We start from the raw sequence: 17725 nt of genomic DNA on the forward strand, positions 1-17725 counted from the left end.
GCACGATCCGTTACAGCCATGTGGATAAGGTGCCTGTCTTCTCGACTGCTAGTGATACGAGGCCTTTGGGATCCAGCACGGCGTTCCGTTTTACCCTCCTGAACCCACCGATTCCATATTCTGCTAACAGTCACTGGATCTCGACCAACGATAAACCGCAATCGCGATAGGCTACAATACGACCTTTATTAAAGTCGGAAACGTGATGGTGCGCATTTCTCCTCCTTACACGAGGCGTCACAAGAACGTTTCACCAGGCAACGCCGGTCAACTGCTGTTTGTGTATGAGAAATCGGTTGGAAACTTTCCTCATGTCAGCATGTTGTAGGTGTCACTATTGGCGCCAACCTTGTGTAAATGCTCTGAAAAGCTGATCATTTGCATATCACAGCATCTTCTTCCTGTCGGTTAAATTTCGCGTCTGTCGCACGTCATCTTCGTGGTGTAGCAATTCTAACGGCCAGTAGTGTACCATATATGGCACAGTGTTTTAGCTGTTTCCGTATTTTTGGCCAATCCCTGTTTGTTCTGTGTTTCACTACTACGCTGCCTCGCTCGTTAGCTCTGAGCTTGTTGCAAATTACTATCGGGAGTAAGCAGAGATAGATACCAATAGAGTATATACGCATATTGACAGTAGCCTGCAATTTCATTGTTTTTAAGTTGCCTCTTAGGGACCTGCGAAACATTCATTTCTCTGGAAAGTACTTTTTTTAAATTTCTGTATTGTAATCAGAACATTGCGAACTGATTGCTCATATTACTGGATGTCTCTCACGTAGCCAACGCTTTGTTAGATTCCTACTGTTTCTCGAATATCCATTTGATGTATAATAGATGACTATATACGTACGCCGATTACAAGTACAATTTATGACACTGTTACTACCAATTTATTACAGTAAATGCAAATTGAGATTAAAAAGAAAGAAGCCAAAAAGATAATGGTGAGCTATAATTTGTTCCCAGACGTACAGAGGCATCGTAATAACAGCCCACTGGGCGCTGTGTTCTGCTTTCAAATCAATAAACAGACGAGTGTTTGTGAAATAGCACCGAGACACGGATGGTGAGGATGTGACAGACGCAATAGCTCAAACGCTTCTGTGCAAAAAGGCTGTCATTCTCCGAGTGAAACACGACCCGAACAACAACCAGCCCGTTACCGAGCTATCAAATAAAACTGCTCTCTGCGTGATACATACGATATATGTGTTCTATCGGAGGCGATATTGTTTCATGTCCTCAGGCTCATACAAATGCACTTCAAATAATGCAGAATTAGTACGCAAAGCACTCTGCATGAAGTAGTACTGGTAAACGAGGGGACACTGTTTTCACATTATGCGCTTATAAATGCGCTCGTGCGGATCGGTCGGCGCAACTGCCAGCAACTAATCAATACAGACAATGCCAGTTGGCGTAGCCACACAGTACTGCTGGACCTCTTTCCACAGGACAGTAATTCAGGCACCACGCTAGTCGTTTAGGAACCAACACCGAATTAGAGGGTCACGATAACCTCTTGGAGAAGCGTAAATTGTTTTTACTGAAAGTATATATAATAATTGGTTCATTTCATATTTCTATAATTGTGTGTCTCATCTGGCAGTGGTGTCAGCTTACTACTTTTATCGTAAACAATACACAACAGGTTACCCACAGGGTTCTACACTGCGGCTTTTTATTCTTTATACATGATATTGGCACAAATATTGCGGTAATTGATACCTTAATATGCACCCTCTTCATGTGTACTGCTTTTTTTTTTTCCTCTGCATCGAACACTCTTCCCTCGAACACATCACATAATTTCCTATTTTTTTTTATTTCTGCACCGTCGTAGCTGTGCTGCGAAGTGGACATCTATCAAAACTTCCAGTTCTGCGTCCCCATGCCCATATCTTACAAGGGAACCTCCCCATCGCACCCCCCTCAGACTTAGTTTTAAGTTGGCACAGTGGATAGGCCTTGATAAACTGAACACAGATAAATTGAGAAAACAGGAAGAAGTTGTGTGGAACTGTGAAAAAATAAGCAAAATATACAAACTGAGTAGTCCATGGGCCACATAAGCAACATCATGGACAACTTCAGTTCAGGAGCGCCGTGGTCCCGTGGTAGCGTGAGCAGCTACAGAACGAGAGGTCCTTGGTTCAAATCTTCCCTCGAGTGAAAACTTTACTTTATTTGTGCATAGTTATTATCTGTCCGTTCGTTCATTGACGTATCTGTTCACTGTAATAAGTTTAGTGTCTGTGTTTTGCGACCGCATCGCAAAAACGTGCGATTAGTAGACGAAAGGACGTGCCTCTCCAATGGGAACCGAAAACATTTGATCGGAAGGTCATAGGTCAACCGATTCCTCCACAGGAAAACACATCTGATATATTCTATACGACACTGGTGACGGCATGTGCGTCACATGACAGGAATATGTTGTCGACCCACCTAACTTGTACACTTGGCGAATGGGTAAAAAGATTCTTCTACCTTGCCCGATTTAGGTTTTCTTGTGGATGTGATAATCACTCCCAAAAAAAGTGATGAAAACATAAGAATTTGTCACATAAACTGAAAATAAAAAATTAAACTTTTCGCTCGATGGAAGATTTGGACCAAGGACCTTTCGTTCCGCAGCTGCTCGCGTTACTACGAGACGACGGCGCTCCTGCATTCCCAATGTCCTTGATGTTGCCTGTCTTCCCATGAACTACTCAGTTTGTATATTTTGCTTATTTTTTCACAGTTCCACACAACTTCTTCCTGTTTTCTCAATTGATCTGTGTTCAGTTTTTCAAGGCCTTTCCACTGTGCCAACTTATAACTAAATCTGAGGGGGGTGCGATGGGGAGGTTCCCTTGTTAGTACCTGACTTGCTGCCCAGGGTAAACTAAACTTTAATGACTCTCTTGTGCCATGTGTACTTGGAGGAACTAACCAACCTAAAAACATGTTACTCGTAATAGCTACAATTATTAGTTTACAAATGAAGTAAATCCTGATACAATGTTTTTCAGTATACTGTCCTCAGTTATCATAGAAATATCTGCTCTTACATCCCTAACACACTGCATATAAAAGTGTTTTCTCGCATTTTAGAAATGGTGAAGAGTATTTCCATAAAAATCGTTTTTCAAATAAGGACGATCTGTCTGTAATTTCAGGACAGGCGAAAGAAAACGTTGCAACCTTTTTGGTGTGCTTCTTGGTAAATATTGGCTAATTACTCTTCTTCTTCTTCTTCTTTCTGGCTTTATCGATTGTCATCATGTGGTCGAAATTGGCCATTTTAACGGTATAGGGTAGCTGGGTGCCCTTTCTGTCAGAACAAATTTTCTTTTAAATTCACTGCTTCACAAAAAAAAGGAGCAGCACCCCGAAGACATGGTCAGGTGTCAATGTAACTTCGAACACGACATACCATCAGTGAGTATGTAACTGATTAGTGCAGCACTTCTCTGTAACAGGTAGAAAGTACACCAGAGTGCATTAGTGTCGTTCGTGTTTGGTGACATTATCAGGCCTGGTAAGGCAAATAATGGGCGTGAACAACGCCAGATGTTGAGTGTTCACTAAGAAGGACATGGAGATCCAGTTTACTCATGTGGGACAGCGTTATCACCACCATAGAGCGTTTGGAAGCAGCCTCATTTGTCCAGATGGTCAACTCATGCAACATCCAGATTTCTGAAGCATTCGGATGTGACAGTGATCCGACAATGGACTGCATGGAAACGTGACAGCAACCTTACTCATCGACATGGTCCCGGTCTACTTCGTCTCACCGCCATACCGTCGGACCGCCTTATTGCAAACCAGGGACATCTTAACCCCTTCTCATCAGTGCCTGCCCTCCGAGAACGAACGATCGACTGCATGCAAAATTCTTTGTTATTCCGCACCATTGGCCGGAAGCTAGCAGCAGCCAGACTACTGAATTACCGCTCCATGCGTAGGCTTCCGTTAACAACACAACACGAATGGCTGCATTTGGAGTGGTGTCGCGACCGAAAAGGATGGACAGCCGATGAATGGCGTTCCACAGTGTTCAGCGACGAATCGTAGTTCTGAACTACCGCTCATGACCAACATCGATCGCCAAGTATAGCTGCAACTTGGGGTGAGGTCTCCTTCGTACAATGTTTTGGAGGGGCACATCAGTATTACTCATCGAGTCATCTACATCTACATCTACATTTATACTTCGCTAGCCACCAAGCGGTGTGTGGCGGAGGGCACAATTCGCGCCGAAGTCATATTTCCCGCCGTCTGTTTCACTCGCGGATCGCGCGAGGGATAAACGACTGTCTGAACGCCTCAGTACGAGCTCTACTTTCCCTTATCTTAGAATGGTGAGCACTGCGCAATTTGAAAGTTGGTGATAATAATATGTCCTCTAAATCATCGGCGAAGATCGGGTTTCGGAATTTTGTAATCAGCCCCTTCCGTTTAGCTCGTTGTCTATCTGCAAGTGTGTACCACTTGAAACTATCCATGAGATTTGTAAGTGTCTCGCGATGACTAAATGTACCAGTCACGAATCTTACCTTGGGCCTTTGGGCCTTCTCAATCTCTTGAATCAGACCCAACTGGTGAGGGTCCCATCATACAGACGAACAATACTCTAAGACTGGACGAACTAACGTATTGTAAGCAATTTCTTTGTGAAGGACTGCATCGCTTCAGGATTCTACCAATAAATTGCAATCCAGAGTTTGCCTTGCCCGTTACTTGTGTAATGGTGTAGGAAGCCATAGCTTATGAGTTCAGCTCACAGATGGTAGTGATGGAGGTATTCTGGTGGCACAACGGTACGTCATAACATGCAACAGTATCGTCGTGTAATTTTTCAACAGAACAATGCTCATGCACACGTAGTACATGTCTGTATGAACTATATGTGTGATATGGATGTATTCCCATACCTCCTGTAGAACATGTGTGAGACCAGTTCAAATGGAAATCCCGTCCCAGGGCCAATATCCAGATATAAAGGACCACTTACAACATATGTGGGCGAGCTTGCCTCAGAATAGGATATATGACTTTGAGATAATTTTCCCATTCAAATTAGTACATGCACCCAGACTAGAGGGTTTGCAATTTCATACTGAGAAACGAGCTCACGCTTCCAGGTACTTTGTAAATGTGACTCGATATTGTTCTCACTGAAATTATATCACCAGGTCCGAATGAAATCCCAATTTGGTTTTACGAAGTGTACTCTATGGCTTTGGCCCCTTACCTAGCTACCTTATAGCTAATCTCTCAGCCAGCTGTAAGTCCCAAGGGACTGGAAAACAGGAAAGGTGACTCTTGGATATACGAAGGGTAAAAGAACGGACACGTAAAATTACAAACCAACTTTGGTTTGCTGCAGAAACGTTGAACAAATTCTCAATTCGAGTATAATAAAAGTTCTTGAAGTTGAGAATGTTATGTCCACGAATCAGTGGGGTTTCAGAAAGCAACACTCGCGCGAAACTCCACTCCCTCTTTTCTCACATGATATACTGCGAACTATGGATGACGGGCAATAGGCAATTCAATACGCAGTACGCAAAGAAGTGGGATATGGAAGTACAAAGGAATGACGAGATACGCTTGCAGTTCTCTAAGACTATAGATACAGCAATAAGGAACAGCTCAGTAGGCAGTACAGTTGAAGGGGAATGGACATCTCTAAATAGGGTAATCACAAAAACTGGAAAGAAAAACATAGGTACAAAGACGGTAAATGCGAAGATACCATGGGTAACAGAATAAATACTTCAGCTGATCGATGAAAGAAGGAAGTAAAAAACTGTTCACGGAAATTCAGCGATACATAAATACGAGCTGTTGAGGGTTGAAATAAACAGGATGTGCAGCGAAGTTAACAGGAAATGGATGAATGAAAAATGTGAGGAAATCGAAAAAGAAATGATTGTCGGAAGGACTGATTCAGCATACAGGAAATTGAATACAGCATTTGGTGAAATTAAAAACAAGGGTGCTAACATTAATAGTGCAATGGGAATTTCACTGTGAAATGCAGAGGCGAGAACTGATACCTGGAAATAGTACATTTAAGGCTTCTATTGCGATACAAGAACAGATTTAGAACAGATAGGGGATCTAGTAGTAGAATCAGAATTTAAGAGAACTTTGGAGGGCTTAAGATCAAGTAAGGCAGAAGGGATACGTACCATTCCATCAGAAATTCTTGAATCTTTAGGGGAAGTGGCAACAAAACGACTATTCACGTCCGTGTGTAGAATGTATGAGTCTGGCGACATACCGTCTGACTTTCCGGGAAACAATTCCGAAGACTGCAAAAGCTGACAAATGCGAGAATTATCGCACAATCAGTTTAACAGCTCATACAACAAAGTTAGTTACAAGAATAATACACAGAAGAATGGAAAAGAAAATTGAGAATGTGTTAGATGACGATCAGTTTGGCTTTAGGAAAGGTAAGGGCACCAGAGAGGCAATTATGACGTTGCTGTTTGTAATGGAAGCAAGAGTAAAGGAAAATCAAGACATGTTCATAGGATTTGTCGACCTGAAATAATAGGAGTAAGCTATAGGGAGAACGGATAATATATAACATATACCAGAGTTAACAGGAAATAATGAGGGTGGACGACCAACAACGAAATGCTCGGATTAAAAAAGGGTGTAAGACAGGCATTTAAACTTTCGCAACTACTGTTCAATTTGTACATCGAAGAAGCAATTATGGGAATAAAAGAAGAATTCAGGGATGGAATTAAAATTCAAGGTGAAAGGATATCAATGATACAATTCGTTGATGACATTGCTATCCTGAGTGAAAGTAAAGACGAATTATATGATCTCCTGAATGGATTGAACAATCTAAGGAGTACAGAATGTGGATTGAAAGTAAATCGAAGACAGACGAAAGTAATGCGATGTAGCAGAAATGAGAACGGTGAGAAACTTTACATCGGTATTAATGGCCCTAAAGTAAACGAAGTTAAGAAATTCTACAATTTAGGCAGTAAAATACCGAGCGAGGTGGCGCAGTGGTAGCACACTGGACTCGCATTCGGGAGGACGACAGTTCAATCCCGCGTCCGGCCATCCTGATTTAGGTTTTCCGTGATTTCCCTAAATCGCTCCAGGCAAATGCTGGGATGGTTCCTCTGAAAGGGCACGGCCGACTTCCTTCCCTAATCCGATGAGACCGATGACCTCGCTGTTTGGTCTCTTCGCCCAAACAACCCAACCCAGTAAAATGACTAATGATGGATGGAGTAAGGATGACATCAAAAGCATACTATCACTGGCAAAAAGAGCATTCCTGGCCAACAGAAGTCTACTAGTGTCAAATATAGACCTTGATTTGAGGCAGAAATTTCTGAGAATGAACGTTTGGAGCACAGCATTATATGGTAGTGAAACACGGGCTATTGGAAAACCAGAACAGAAGAGAATCGAAGTATTTGAGATGAAGAGGAAAGGAATATGTGGAAAACACTGATAAAGAGAAGGTACTGGATGACAGGACATCTGTTAAGACACCAGGGAATGATTTCCATGGTATTAGGGGGAGCTGTAGAGTGCAAAAACCGTAGAGGAAGACAGAGTTTGGAATACATCCAGCGAATAATTGAAGGCCTAAGTTGCAAGCGCTACTCTGAGATGAAGAGGATGGGCTAGGAGAGAAACTCGTAGCTGGTCACATTCAACCAGTCAGAGGACCGATGATTCCATATTTCTAGATTTCCGGGAAGCAATTCATACGGTACCCCATTGCAGGCTGTTAACAAAGGCGCGAACGTGTAGAATAAGTTCACAGATATTTGACTGGCTCGAAGACTTTGTAAGTTATAGGACACAATATGTTGACCTTGACGGCGAGTGTTCGTCAAAGGTATCGTCAGGAGTGCACCAAGGAAGTGTAATAGGACAGCTGCTGTTTGCTAGATGATGCTATGATGGAAGATAAGATGTCGAAGTCGAGTGGCTGTAGGATACGACTTACACGCAATTTCTAGTTGGTGTGATGTATACAGCTAGCTCTAAATGCACAGATATGTAAGTTAATGCCGATGAATAGGAAAAAAAACCGTAGTGTTCGTAGACAGCATTAGTAGTGTCCTGCTTAAGACAGTCATGTTCGCTAAATATCTAGGCGTAACATTGCGAAGCGATATGAAATGGAACGAGCATGTGAGGACTAGGGTAAGGAAGGCGAATTGTCGCCTTCGGTTCATCGGGAGAATTTTAAGGAAGTGTGGTTCAGCTATAAATGATATCGCATATAGGACGCTGGTGAGACCTATTATTGTGTAGTGCTCAAGCATTTGGGATCCGTACCTGAGCGGATTAAAGGGGGACATCGAAGCAATTCAGAGGTGAGCTGCTAAATTTGTTACCGGTAGGTTCGAACAATACGTGTTACGAAGATGCTTCGGGATTCCCTGGAAGGAAGGCGAATTCTTTTAGAGGAACGCTATTGAGAAAATTAGATAATCGGCATTTGAAGCTGGCTGCCGAACGGGTATACTGCCGCCAACATACACTGAAGAGCCAAAGAAACTGGTACACCTTCCTTATACCGTGTAGCCCCTCGCGAGCACACAGAAGTGAGGTAACACGACGTGGCATGGACTCGACTAATGTCTGAAGTAGTGCTGGGCCGAATTGACACCATGATTCCTGCAGGGCTGTCCATAAATCTGTAGGAGTACGAGGGTGTGGAGAACTCGTCTGAACATCACGTTGCAAGGCGTCCCAGATATGCTCAATAATAATCATGTCTGGGGAGTTTGGTGGCCAGCGGAAGTATTTAAATTCAGAAGAGTGTTCCTCGAGCCACTCCGTAGCAATGGTGGACGTTTGGGGTATCGCATTGTCCTGCTAAAATTGCCCAAGTCCGTCGGAATGCATAATGGACATGAATGAAGGCAGGCGATCAGACAGGGTGCTTAGGTACTAGTCTCCTGTCAGAGTCGTATATAGACGTATCACGGATCCCATATCACTCCAACTGCACACGCCCCACACCATTATAAAGCCTATACCAGCTTGAACAGTACCATTCTGACAGCGCAGGGTCCATGGATTCATGAGGTTGTCTCCATACCCATACACGTCCATCCGCTCGATACAATTTGAAGCGGTTCTGAGCCGGCCAGGTTGGCCGAGCGGTTCTAGGCGCTACAGTCTGGAACCGCGCGACCGCTGCGGCCGCAGGTTCGAATCCTGCCTCGGGCATGGATGTGTGTGATGTCCTAGTTAGGTTTAAGTGGTTATAATTTCTAGGGGACTGATGACATCAGAAGTTAAGTCCAATAGTGCTCAGAGTCATTTGAACCATTTTTTTGAAGCGGTTCCGAAAGCCCATATCGATGATGTTTCGTTGAATGGTTCGTACGCTGACGTTTTTTGATTGCCAAGCATTGAAATCTGCAGCAATTTGCGGAAGGTCTGCAGTTCTGCCACATTCATAGATTCTCTTCAGTCGTCGTTGGTCCTGTTTTTGCAGGATATTTTTTGCGGCCGCAGCGGTGTGGGAGATTTGATGTTTTACCGCATTCCTGATATTCACGGTATATTCGTGAAATGGTCGTACGGTAAATTCACCGCTTTATCGCTACCTCGGAGGTGCTGTGTCCCACCGCTCGTGCGTAGACTGTTAACACCACGTTCAAAATCACTTGAACCTAGATACCTGCCATTGCAATAGTAGTAAGCGATTTAAAAATGCGCCAGACACTCATTGTCTTATATAGGCGTTGTCGATCGCAGTGCCACATTCTTCCTGTATACGTATCTCTGTGCCTATACCAGTTTCCTTGGAGCTTCAGTGTTCATTGCACCTAAGGACCACGAAGGGAAGATACGAGAATAAAGTCAGTCGTTTTTCCGTCTTTCTGCTTGCGAGTGATAGAGGAAAGAAAATGACTGGTACGTATGTATGTATTTATGTGTTAAACCGCGGACCTAGAAACGAAGGAGAGGCTTCGTCCCTTCGTAGCTCCTAGTGGTTCACAACCCCACAACAGGCCACAGCAGTCCACCCACCCCTCTGCCTCGCACATCGAACCCAGGGCCACGGTTATTGTGCAGTCGGGCTCCCCGTGGACTCCCTTCCCCTCCTCCCCCACGAACGTCTCATACCAGACGAGTGTAACCCCAAATGTTTGCATGGTAGAGCATGGGGTACGCGTACGTGGAAACGATGTTGCGCAGCAATCGCCGACACAGTTTAACTGAGCCGGAATAAGGAGAACCAGCCCGTATTCGCCGAGGTAGATGGAAAACCGCCTTAAAAACCAACAAGAGGCTGGCTGGCTCACCGGACCTTGACACTAATCCGCTGGGCGGATTCGTGCCGGGGACCGGCACGCCTTCCCGCCCGGAAAGCGTCGCGTTAGACCGCGCGGGCCGAATGAGTGGTACTTGTTCAGGGTACAGTCCGCCATGTGTCGTACGGTGGCTTCCAGAGTAGCTATGGATATGGAGATTTACACCACATACCCAACCAAATCGTGAAGTTCCAGTGTTTTTTCCTGCTTCCCTTCTAGATGTTTCACTTCTCTGTCAGGCGGTATAGCCTATTGAATGGAGAACAATCCGTTATCAACACTAGGAGGTACATTCAGCATCTTAGTACTCAGCATCCTGCGTTGTGTGTGAGGTAAGATCTCAGTCGCATTTTGTCTATATCAGTGAACTCTTCGTGGTAGTTTCACAGAATAACGACTTGCTGGTTGATTGGGTGGTTGATTGATTTGGGGGGAGAGGACCAAACATCGTTGCCATCGGATTAGGGAAGGATGGAGAGAAAAGTCGGCCGTGCCTTTTCAAAGGAACCATCCCGGAGGACTTGCTGAACATCAGTATTGGGAACGACTAAGGAGTGCAAGAACAGATTGCTTGCTTATCGGGGAAGTATGATTACATGGTATGAGCGAACGAAGCAAGGAAGCTGAGAGATGTCGATCGTCACCGGCGAAGAAAGCCATCTTCAGTTAAGGTTTGGTTTGGAGAAAGCTACAAAGATCCTGAAAATGTGCGTCTTGACCACGTAAGGTAGGAGAAAAAAAAAAACAGAGAAGTGCGAGTGTTCCGTACAAACTTAATTATATATGTACTTAGTTCATCGACAGGTTTTTATAACTGAGTTTGTAGGTATCAGCATATGCGATATAGACGGGTGCATCTTTTGACTACCATGATCAGAAGCTTAATTTTTTTTGTACCGCCAAGGAATCACAGAGCTTAGAATTTGACAGAAATTTCAACTTCATACCTCCACCCGTCCCTGTGAAATGGGGATCTGTGCATCAGTGGTCTAGGGGTAGCATCTTTTATTAGTAATCAAAACGTCCACGTTCCAGGTCCGAACCACCCCACTGCTTATATCAAGAATAAAAATCATCAACATTGGCGGTCGAAAACTTTCGGCGTAAGTCACTTCAGTCTGCAAAGGTCCTGCTGAGGAACGAATAGATGTTCAGGGCACTCTCTTGGCATTGGAGTGCGAAACTGCCCTTAAAAGAAGGAAAAATCACCAGTGATAGATAGCTTGAGGATGTAGAAGGTTTCCTGTGAAACTCAACTAGTTCTTTATTCACATGAAGTGCTGAGTGCTATTGACAAGGGATTTCAGATCGATTCCGTATTTCTGGATTTCCAGAAGGCTTTTGACACTGTACCACACAAGCGTCTCGTAGTGAAATTGCGTGCTTATGGAATACCGTCTCAGTTATGTGACTGGACTGTGATTTCCTGTCAGAGAGGTCACAGTTCGTTGAAGTCATCATAAGATCAAAACAAACTGCAAAACGATTTAGAAGAAATATCGGAGTGGTGCGAAAAGTGGTAGTTGACCTTAAATAACGAAAAGTGTAAGGTCATCCACATGAGTGCTAAAAGGAATGCTTTAAACTTCGGTTACACGATAAACCAGTCTAATCTAAAAGCTGTAAATTCAACTAAATACCTAGGTATTACAATTACGAATAATTTAAATTGGAAGGAACACACAGAAAATGTTGTGGGGAAGGCTAACCAAAGACTGCGTTTTATTGGCAGGACACTTACAAAATGTAACAGACCTACTAAGGAGACTGCCTACACTACGCTTGTCCGTCCACTTTTTGAATACTGTTGCGTGGTGTGGGATCCTTACCAGATAGAACTGAATGGGTACATCGAAAAAGTTCAAAGAAACGCAGCACGTTTTGTATTATCGCGAAATATGGGAGAGAGTGTCACAGGAATGATACAGGATTTGGACTGGATATCATTAAAAGAAAGGCGTTTTTCGTTGCAACGGAATCTTCTCACGAAATTCCAATCACCAACTTTCTCCTCAGAACGCGAAAATATTTTGTTGACACCGTCTTACATAAGGAGGAACGATCACCAAGATAAAATAAGGGAAATCAGAGCTCTTACGGAATGATATAGGTGTTCATTCTTCCCGTGCGCTATACGAGATTGGAATAATAGAGAATTGTGAAGGTGGTTCGATGAACCCTCTGCGAGGCAGTTAAATGTGATTTGGAGAGTATCCATGTAGATGTAGATGAAATGGAAGCCACTGTATAAAAGACACATCATGCCTATCCACAGGACATATGGCCTGTAGTGGGAAAGTGTCGTGATTCTCTCCATTGGCTAAAGATTCCGGATTATTCTCCTATTCGGATCTGCAGTAGTGGACTGCCAAGGGGGAGGTGACCATGAGAAAAAAGTTGAATAACTGAAGAAAGGATAACGTTCTACGAATCGGTGCGTAGAAAGTCAGAAGTTTGAACGTGTTAGGGAAACTAGAAAATCTGAAAAGGGAAACGCAGAGACTCAATTTAGATACAGTGGAGGTCAGTGAGGTGAAACGGAAAGAAGGCAACGATCTCTGGCCAGAGGAGTGTAGGGTAATATCAACGCCAGCCGAAAATGGTATAACGGGAGTAGGATCCGTTATGAATAGGAACATACGGTGGAGAGTGAGTTGGAGAGTATACGATAATAATGAATGGGTAATTCAGGACGTAAAGAGAGATAATAATCTAACACTCATGGGGGACTGGAATGTGGTTGTCGAAGGAGGAGTAGGAAAAAAGGTTACAGGAGAATATGGGCGTGGTGGCAGGAATGAGAAAGGACCAGAATTAATTGAGTTCTGCAATAAATCTCAGATGGTAAATGAGAATAATCTGTTCAAGAATCACAAGATGAGAAGTATACCTGGAAAAAGCCAGAAGAAATAGGAAGATTTCAGTCAGATTAAATCATGGTCAGGCACAAACCCCGAAATCACGTATTGGATTATAAGGCGTTGTCAGAGTCACATGAAGACTGAGACCACAATTTAGTAATGATGTAGAGTAGACTGATAATCTTGCTCAGGCGATGGTCAATAGCATATACAAATATAAAAAAATACATAACACTGTGCTGACTGTAATAATTTTTTTTCTTTTTGCTACCAGTGTCGGTTCTGAACCATCATCAACGGCAGGAATATTATCACAGATGTATCACACGTCATACATGTTTCAAAATATTTTATCACAGGAAGCCGTAATTTCCAAGATAATATAACTCGAAAACTGTAAAAAGGTAAATATGATGGCATATTGACACAAGAACTTGTTGCAAATTTTTTAAAAGACGAAGAGCAGGCTGGAGTTTAAGAGAGTAGTCGGGATGAATGTACATCGTATTAATTCTCCTGCCGCTCATCGCATTAAGCAACGCGCCGGCCTAGCTCTTGTTCGTGAAAGGATCCATTACATTCGTCGACAGTTGGATTTTGTGTCAAAGGAACTGTTTCGGTCTAATTTAATGACCGCATCAAAAACTTCGGCCTTTTCTTGGGACTGTCTGGACGATAATTCATAGGAATTTCATTCTGCAACTGCCCGGCATTTGGTGAACTTTGAAAGTTTCAGTTTCTTGGAGTCTAATACTCTATCTCGATATTCTGTGATAAATCACACGGAGATAGCTTTTGATGACGCAGCTGTATCCGTGCTAGGGAAACTGTTGTGGCGTAGCAAGACAGCCACGCCACGGAAGTAGCCGAAAGGCATGCGTTTAGCAGGCAAGTTATAGGTCTGTAACAGGATACGTAATGAATGTTATAAAGAAAAGTACGTAGCTTCTGGAATACTTAACTTTATTCCATCCTTGTTACATCGCTATTGACGATATAAGTGAGACTCCATAGATACATGCAATGTTACTAATAGCGCCTTGCTAGGTCGTAGCCATTGACTTAGCTGAAGGCTATTCTAACTATTGGCTCTGCAAATGAGCGAGACTTCGTCAGTGTAGTCGCTAGCAAAGTCGTCCGTACAACTGGGGCGAGTGCTAGTCCGTATCTCGAGACCTGCCTTGTGGTGGCGCTCGGTCTGCGATCACACAGTGGCGACACGCGGGTCCGACATGTACTAATGGACCGCGGCCGATTTAAAACTACCACCTAGTAAGTGTCGTGTCTGGCGGTGACAACACAGAAACCTTCAAATTTTGTATCGATTCCCAAGCGTTTGCCAGTGGTTCATATTATTAGTTCTGTTAAATAGGCTGTTTTTAGAGTACCTTCTGATGGAGACTAGGAGGGACGCCTGTCGTGAGCTGACTGGGGCACGTCCACCCAAGTGTAATATCACAGCAGCTAAGAGAACTGCTTTACGTCCATTTAAAGTTGAGTGGACGTTGTTATTTAAGTGCGGACAAGGGCAATGCTACCATTGTTTTGGACGATCAGGTTTACGTTCAAATGGTGCAGTATTGACTGACTGATTCAGCGTACCCCAGGACAGGTGCAGAACCCACAAAATGTGTTGAGAGAGAGTCTGACAGCCTCCTGAAGAAACGTTCCATGTTCCAGGAGTCTATCAAAAGTTTTATACGGTACTGTTCCCCCTACCTGGTCGTAGGTTGTGTTCCAAAAATGAACAGCATAGAGACAGAAGTGATGAAACTTTCTGCAGGACCTGACCATCATTTTGCAGGAAAATGCTTAAGCACATACAGTGCAAGCTGTGGTGTCACCGCCAGACACCACACTTGCTAGGTGGTAGCCTTTAAATCGGCCGCGGTCCGTTAGTATACGTCGGACCCGCGTGTCGCCACTGTCAGTGATTGCAGACCGAGCGCCGCCACACGGCAGGTCTAGAGAGACGTCCTAGCATTCGCCCCAGTTGTACAGCCGACTTTGCTAGCGATGCTACACTGACAAATACGCTCTCATTTGCCGAGACGATAGTTAGCATAGCCTTCAGCTACGTCATTTGCTACGACCTAGCAAGGCGCCATTACCAGTTAATATTGAGATTATAATTATGTATCAACAAGAGCGATGTACACCAATTATGGATTAAAGTTAAGTATTCCAAGATCTTCGTACTTTATTTGCAATTCTCAAGACATTATCCTGTTCCAGACCTCACGCCAGTCTGCGTGAGCTTAAACGCGTGCCTTTCGGCTACCTCCGAGTGGCTTGGCTGCCTTTCCAAGTCACTACAAATTGATCCCATCCTCGTCGCCAATTTGTAGTGACTTGGCAAGACAGCCAAGCCACTCGGAGGTAGCCGAAGGGACGCGTTTAAGCTCACGCAGACTGGCGTGAGGTCTGGAACAGGACAATGTCTTGAGAATTGCAAATAAAGTACGAAGATCTTGGAATACTTAACTTTAATCCATAATTGGTGTACATCGCTCTTGTTGATACATAATTATAATCTCAATATTAACTGGTAATGGCGCCTTGCTAGGTCGTAGCAAATGACGTAGCTGAAGGCTATGCTAACTATCGTCTCGGCAAATGAGAGCGTATTTGTCGGTGTAGCATCGCTAGCAAAGTCGGCTGTACAACTGGGGCGAGTGCTAGGACGTCTCTCTAGACCTGCCGTGTGGCGGCGCTCGGTCTGCAATCACTGACAGTGGCGACACGCGGGTCCGACGTATACTAACGGACCGCGGCCGATTTAAAGGCTACCACCTAGCAAGTGTGGTTTCTGGCGGTGACACCACACAAGCTGTTACTGATTTGTTCGGCTGATTGGGCTGCTAAGTGCTATACCAGCTACTGCATTCTCCTTACTGAAGCGCTCGTGAGTTCAACTCGATTTCTAAACTTAAGGAAACACTTCACGGCAATCGCTTCACAACTGCTACAAATTCGTCGGGCAATAGACCGCCCTGCTCGAACTGTCAACACAACTGGCACTGCTAAGAGTATCCTACGACTTCCACATCGCTGGCAGCGGGTTATACACAATGCTGGTGACTACTTTGAAGATAAGTAAAACTTAGAAACACGTATCTATTATGTACGAGCTGTAAATAAATAGTTGCCATTATTAAAGTTCTAACCCTCGTAAAAATCAGACTAGCAATAGAAAGAGGGGCATTCCAGGCCAAGAGAAGTCTACTAGAACCAAGGGTAGGTCTTAATTTGTGGAAGACATTTCTGGGAATGTATGTCTGGAGCACTGCGTTGGTGGTAGTGAGACATGGACTGTCGGAAAACCGGAATAAAATGGAATCGAAGCACCTGAGATGTGGTGTAACAGAAGAATGTCGAAAACTAGGTGGACTGATAAGCTAAGTAATGAGAAGATTCTTCGCAGAATCGGCGAGGAGAAGTGTATGTGGGAAACACTGACAAGAAAATGGGGCAGGACGATTCGACATCTGTTCAGACATCAGGGAATGAGTTCCATGGTACTAGAGCGAGCTGTAACGGGTAAAAACTGTAGACGAAGGCAGAGACTGGGATACATCCATTAATTAAGTAGATGTATAAAGAACGAAGTGGAATACTAGAAAGAATCGCTCAAGAAAAGACACTCTGGAAGATCATTGCTAGGAGAAGGGACAGTTTGGTGCGAAACGTGCCTACGCATTTTGGAACACTTCTTGGCGCTGAAAGCAACGCTGGGGGGACAAAATATTAGGGTCACCTAAAGACCAGAACATAGAGATGCTGGGTGTAATAGTTAACTAGAGATAAAAAGTATGTGGACACCAAGATATGCAGATTAAATAATCAGATTTTTATGTGTGTGAACAGATGAAGACAAAAGAGTACATAATAAAGGTGGACATACATGAGAGGCAGACTGCTAGATCGAATTGTAGACACTGATACCCTCGTAAGGGACGCAGAGATCCACTAACATAATCGAAGGAACACAAAAATATGTCAAATTCAGTCTCCATATTGCTTTCCTTTATATCCATACGACCCAGCTGCCCATCTTCATATCATTTGTTACAGTTACAGAGTAACCCCTCGAACATGGAACTGAATTAAAGGAAATCGATCTGGAGATTGAATCTGGACACCTTTTTATAAGTAACGATTGCGGTTATTCCATGAAGACAATTGCAGGGTGGCGCACGAAATGTGTTACCATTTTGTTTTTGAATATAAACTTTATTGTTAATACAATCTGAAAGGAACATATACTACAATGAAGAGCCGTCCATGGAGATTTGTTCTAACTCAGGACATACTCAATATGTCCGCCATTTCGTTTCCTAACTTCCTTCAAACGAACACTGAAGTTAGTGATTACCCTACGGCACATGTATTCCGTAATTTCACTGCAAACTTGAAGAATAAGTCTTCTGAGCTCCATTAAATCAGGTGGACGTTTCAGGAAAAATTTTTCCTTTAGGTACCCCCAAAGAAAAATGTCACATGGATTGAGGTCTGGACTATTGGGGAGGGGGGGGGGGG

General features: G+C 43.7%; 1 protein-coding gene across 1 annotated transcript in view; it reads right to left on the reverse strand.

Annotated features, from left to right (window-relative positions):
* The window catches only part of LOC124712249 (uncharacterized protein CG3556-like), a 614255-nt gene that overhangs the window by 290532 nt on the left and 305998 nt on the right, over positions 1 to 17725 (reverse strand). The gene's annotated exons all lie outside the window — the stretch shown is intronic.

The sequence above is a fragment of the Schistocerca piceifrons genome, chromosome 8, assembly GCF_021461385.2.
Source record: "Schistocerca piceifrons isolate TAMUIC-IGC-003096 chromosome 8, iqSchPice1.1, whole genome shotgun sequence".
NCBI classification, from domain to species: Eukaryota; Metazoa; Arthropoda; class Insecta; order Orthoptera; family Acrididae; genus Schistocerca; species Schistocerca piceifrons.